Genomic DNA, 6,000 nt, shown 5'->3' with positions numbered 1-6,000 from the left:
TCCCAGAAAACTGTAAGCATCAATTTTCCAGCAGATGGTTGACTTTTGAAGTGTTTCCATTCCATACTCTGCCATTTGCTTTTAAGCTTGTAGTGATGAATCCATGTCTCAACACCAGTAACCATTTCTTAAAAGAAACTTCAACCTTCCTTAGAGTATTGGTCCAAATTGTGTTTGCAGATGTCCAGACGCTTCTGTTTATGCTTTTCCGTGAGTTGTTTCGGTTCCCACCTCACACAAACTTTTCAAAACCCAAGTCTGTTGTGGGTTATTTCATAGGCAGAGCCATGACTGATTTTCAAATGATTTGTCATATAATCCACTGTCGCTCATCTATTCAACAGAATCATTTCATGTGCTCGCTCAATGTTGTCATCAGCCGTGGGCGTGGATGGGCGTTTTAATAGAACCGGAGTGGGGATAATTTTCAACTCACTCTCTTACAGACATAATGAGCACTGAATCATAAGGTCAGTTTGAACCACAAGGCTGCCGCTTCAAACCACCAACCACTCCTTGGAAACTCTACACAGGATAACTCTAATTTGAAACTGACTCAATGGCACTCAACAACATCATGTATAAGCGAGCTTTAACAATTTTGTGGAAAAATGGGATGTAAAGAAAATGAAATGTGTCCACAAACTTCTTGAAACCCCTTGTGTGTGCATATAAATATGTAAAATGTGTATAAGGGAGCATGGTGGCTCCACATAGTAAACACTGGACTGTGAATCCCCAAGTCGGCGGTTTGAGCCCACTATCTGCTCTGCGAGAGGAAGATGAGGCTTTCTGTTCCCATAATAACGTTAAGTTGTTGTTAAGTGCCGTCGAGTCAATTCTGACCCATAGCGACAATAACATAGAGCCTTGTAAACCCTGTACAGGGTCGCTGTGAGTCAGAATCAACTCAGCAACATTTACAACCATAGTGCATGTAAGTATGGATGTGCACATGTGTGTATGTCTATGTATGTACGTGTGTGAGCATACATAGGTGTACATGAAGGAGTTTTTAAACATTTATGGAAAAATGGAATGTAAAGATGCTGGAATTTTCCACAAACTTTTGAAGCCTCCTCTTACATATATACATGTATATACATATAGACACATATACATAGTATACAAGTATATGAATATGAGTCAGAGTTTACTTGATGGCAGTGAGGTTCCATTTTCATATGCATGTACATATGTGCATGTATGTATCTAGGTACAGTGCATGCGTGTATATATGAGGATGTGTATGCATGTATGAGTATATACAAATGTGCAATTAAGTGCCACCTAGTCAGTACCAACTCATAGAAACCCTGTATAGGGTTTTCAAGGAGCAGTTGGTGAGTTTGAGCCACCAACCTTTTGGTTCAAACCCACTTGCCCACTGCTTATCCTACAGCACCACACCAAGACTCCATGTGTAGCGTACTGGTAGAGTAATGGATGACAAGTTGGCTGCTAACCACAAGGTCAGAAATTTGGATCTATCAGCTGCTCTGAAGAAAGATGAAGCTTTCTACTCCCATAAAGATTTACGCCTCAGAAACCCTATATAAGGTCACTATGAATCAGAACCAACTCCATGGCACATCACCACTAACCACCAGGTGCATTGTATATGTACGTGTGAGTATATATTATACATATATGTTTAAACACACGCATCTCTGTGATTGTATGTGTGTATACATGTGTGTATACATGCACTGTATGTATGTGGAGCTGACTAAAGGACCATGGCTAGGCACATGTGTGTTTCATACTGAGAGCATGCATGCTGCACCAGGGTGAACTCAATCATGAGGAATGGCAGGAACGGGCTGCTGGTCTTTAAGTGTACTAACTTTGGGACCATTAAAAAGACAGCAGTAGACTGTGTGAACACAGAAATAAACATGTGAGAATAGTATTTATAATCATAGATATATGAAGGTGACTCAAAAGTTATCCCCACTCCGGTTCTATTAAAACGCCCATCCACGCCCACGGCTGATGACAACATTGAGCGAGCACATGAAATGATTCTGTTGAATAGATGAGCGACAGTGGATTATATGACAAATCATTTGAAAATCAGTCATGGCTCTGCCTATGAAATAACCCACAACAGACTTGGGTTTTGAAAAGTTTGTGTGAGGTGGGAACCGAAACAACTCACGGAAAAGCATAAACAGAAGCGTCTGGACATCTGCAAACACAATTTGGACCAATACTCTAAGGAAGGTTGAAGTTTCTTTTAAGAAATGGTTACTGGTGTTGAGACATGGATTCATCACTACAAGCTTAAAAGCAAATGGCAGAGTATGGAATGGAAACACTTCAAAAGTCAACCATCTGCTGGAAAATTGATGCTTACAGTTTTCTGGGATTCTCAAGGTTCGTACTGGAACACCATCAGGATAAAAGGTTCAGCAATCAACAGTGTTCCTTACAGTGAGATGCTCACTGACGAGGTGAAGCCTAAATTCAGATTAAATGCAGAGGACTGCTATCCAAGGGTATTGTGATCTTGCATGACGATGCATGCCCACACACCTCTGCCCACACTCTGAATAAACTTCATTTTGAGGTGTAAAACCTCCTCCCTGTAGTCCTGATCTTGCTCCATTGGACTTCCACCTGTTTAGTCCCCTTTGAGGACGAAGAATTACCCGTGAAGAAGTGAAGCCAGTGGTGCATTTGTGGCTCACAGCTCAGTCTAAAATATTTTTTAATAAGGAAAATATGAAAGCTTGTTGACAGATGGATAATGTCTATTGAAAAGCAAGGAGGTTATATAAAAAATTATGTATTTGTCTTTTCTAAAAGTTGATTAAAATAAATTCTCTAGCTAGAGTGCAGATAATTTTTGACTCACCTTCATACATATTTATGCACACACACATATGTATAAATGTGTAGAACATACATACACAGTACACACACGTTGTTGTTACATGCTGTCGAACTGGTTCTGATTCATAGTGACCTACTACAGGGTTTCCGAGGAGCAGCTGGTGAGTTTGAAATGCAGTCCTTACAGTTCAAAATGACCTTGCATTCCAGTGCTTATCCTATAGCGCCACACCAGGACTCCTCACACACATAGACATAAATTTGTTGTTGTTGTTAAGTGCGGTTGAGTAGGTTCTGAATCATAGCAACCCTGTATAGGGTTTCCAAGGAGCAGCTGGTGAGTTTGAATCACTGACCTTGTGGTTTAAACTGATCTTTTGGTCCAGTGTGCTATCCTACAGCTATATATACACACATGCACACATATATATACACATACACACATTCATACAGATGGACACAATCCGTACACACACACACATTCATACACATGGGCACTCTCCGTACACACACACACATTCATACACACTCATACATATGGACAGTATCTGTATACATACAAACACACATTCATACAGATGGACACTATCTGTACACATACACACATTCATACACATGGACACTCTCTACACACACACACACATTCACACACACTCATACAGATGGACAGTATCTGTACACATACACACACACATTCATACAGATGGACACTATCTGTTACACATACACACATTCATACACATGAACACTACACATATACATACACATTTTCCAGTTGGCGTCTCCAGAGCCACTTTAGCATGTATTCTCATCCTCATTCCTGGGTCTGCAGGCTCCTCATTAGCATGCTGGTCTGGACACCTTGACAGTCTCTGCTTGAGTCAAACTGAGGCCAGTCATGAAGGGATGATATCCATAGGAGTGCTCATCCGAGCTCTGATGGGGAAATGTTGGTGTTCTCTCGGTGAAATATCAAGTCCAACTATACATTTGTTTTTTTGAAGACCACTGGTGTTTATTTCCAATGCTAAGAATTGATTTATTTCAGGCCAGTAGGAGGAAAAGATGACTGGGATCAGAACTTAGCCTCAGGGGCCATTTTTGTAAATAACTTGATTTACAAAATAAATTACATTGATTATTGTAATTCAAAACTTGGTCTCCAGTTATTGTTCAACAAACTGTTGACCAAAGAGATAGGATCAAAGTTAAAACACAGAAAACCCAAAACACAAGAAGGTTCTAGATAAGTGAGGGCAATAAAATGGGAAAACTATAAGGGGACGGTTTATATAAATAGATAAGGTATTAATTTTAGATGAATGAAGTATGTATACATTAAAACAATGCACTAGACTTCAAAACTCTATGAAATTATGAAAAATGCTAAGAATTTTGTTTGGGAGAAACTATTTCTAAATATTAATAAAAATTTTCAACTGGCCTATAGAGCAATTGCTTATAACCCCTAATTGAAAATCTAGAGGGCTAAATGGAATGAGCTGAACTGCAAAGTTGGTTTGAAACACAAGGTTGGCCGTTCCAGCTCACCAGCCACCCCTTATAAACCCTGTATAGGGTTGCTATGGGTTGGAATCGACTCGATAGTACTTAACAACAATGTAGTTCTAAAATTTTCTTCAATGTGGTGGGTATATTTTCTTTATGTCTCTGATAGTTAGCTGGTACATTTCAGAATTGGCTTCCTCTATAAATTGGTGCACATCGTAGTTTCTGTGTGAAATTGTAATTCATTTTTCAGCACAAGCGTCTATATTTTGATGTCTACAGACTGTTCATCTTAAAAAGCATTAACAGCACCAACCTTTTGTATTATTAATAATAAAAAACAAATATAAAATATTAGTACCAAAACAATTCTAAATATAAAATCTCTAGTTTGTAACATTTTTCATAATTGAAATCCTAATAATATTTTAAATACTTTTCCTTACTTACTGTAGGCAGCCTGCCATTTTTTCATGTAACAATTTAATGCAGTTACAAGAAGTCAAACGAACTGGGGAAAGAAGTGAAAACAAACAAGTAAAGGATAAGAGAGAAATGTAAAGGGAATATTGGTATTCCTCACTTCCTCCATGTATACAGGCATGGCCTCAAAAATACTGCTACTAGACCAGATAATTTTATAAGGAAGATGCAAACAACTAGGGATTTTTAAAGGAAAATGGATTTGTAATTCAAACTTGAATTGACCTTGAGATGATTTGGATGTGTAGGACAGAATTCTACCACGATCATAACCTATGATGAGCTCTTTTGCCATCTGGAGAGATTGTTTTCTCTGAGCCTGCTTGTGTTTCTTCAGTACTGTGTGAAGTGTGGGAGGGTGGGAGGTACGTCTTCTGGGTGAATTAAGGTCATAGCAAGTACTGGTTTTAAATTCCCTTGATGTAGCAAATAGAAAAAAATAAATGAAATAGAAGTGTTCTGTATCAAACATATAATCAAAAGATCTTCCAGTTACAAAATAATTTGATGACTTTTGTCATTGAGATATTTATCCCTACTTGAAAAAAAAAAGAAAAAAGTCACTGATATTAAAATTCAAGTGTCCCTCAAGTTAAGCTAGAAAGAAAACACATAAAGAAAATTAGCAAAGAGGTAAAATACCATGTTTGGGAACTGGAAGAAATAATCCACCCTTCTCTGCAAAAATTCTATTATAAGGACCACTCTATAATTAAGACACGCATGTTGCATACCAACTTAGAAAGTCTCTCTGGGGGTAGTAGACAATTCCCACGTACACAAATAATCACATTTGGAGCTACTGTAATCAAATGTTTATTTCAACATGGATGCATAATACACAGGAGAGATTCTACTGGTGAGAACGGGTTCTTGTATCTTTCACCAGATGGAATTAACGAGCTAGGAACCATGAGTGTCTCAGTTACGGATTTAAAGAACTTTGACATTGAGCATACATGTACTCGGAGAGCAACAACAGCTTTCTTTTTTCTCCTGTGTCACCAACTCTCGGATCACTTTCCACTGGGCATTCCAGTGGTCAGTAAAACATTGAGTTCAATCCCATGTGGATGTCCTTGTGAGGACTCTGTTCAAAACACATCCTCATATTCCCAAAGAAGGTTGGTCCCCAAAATGTAGACAGAGTTATAAATTGTTCATAATCAT

The sequence above is a fragment of the Chrysochloris asiatica genome, unplaced genomic scaffold (genome assembly GCF_000296735.1).
Source record: "Chrysochloris asiatica unplaced genomic scaffold, ChrAsi1.0 scaffold00345, whole genome shotgun sequence".
Taxonomy (NCBI): domain Eukaryota; kingdom Metazoa; phylum Chordata; class Mammalia; order Afrosoricida; family Chrysochloridae; genus Chrysochloris; species Chrysochloris asiatica.
Note: the sequence above shows the minus strand (reverse complement) of the source record.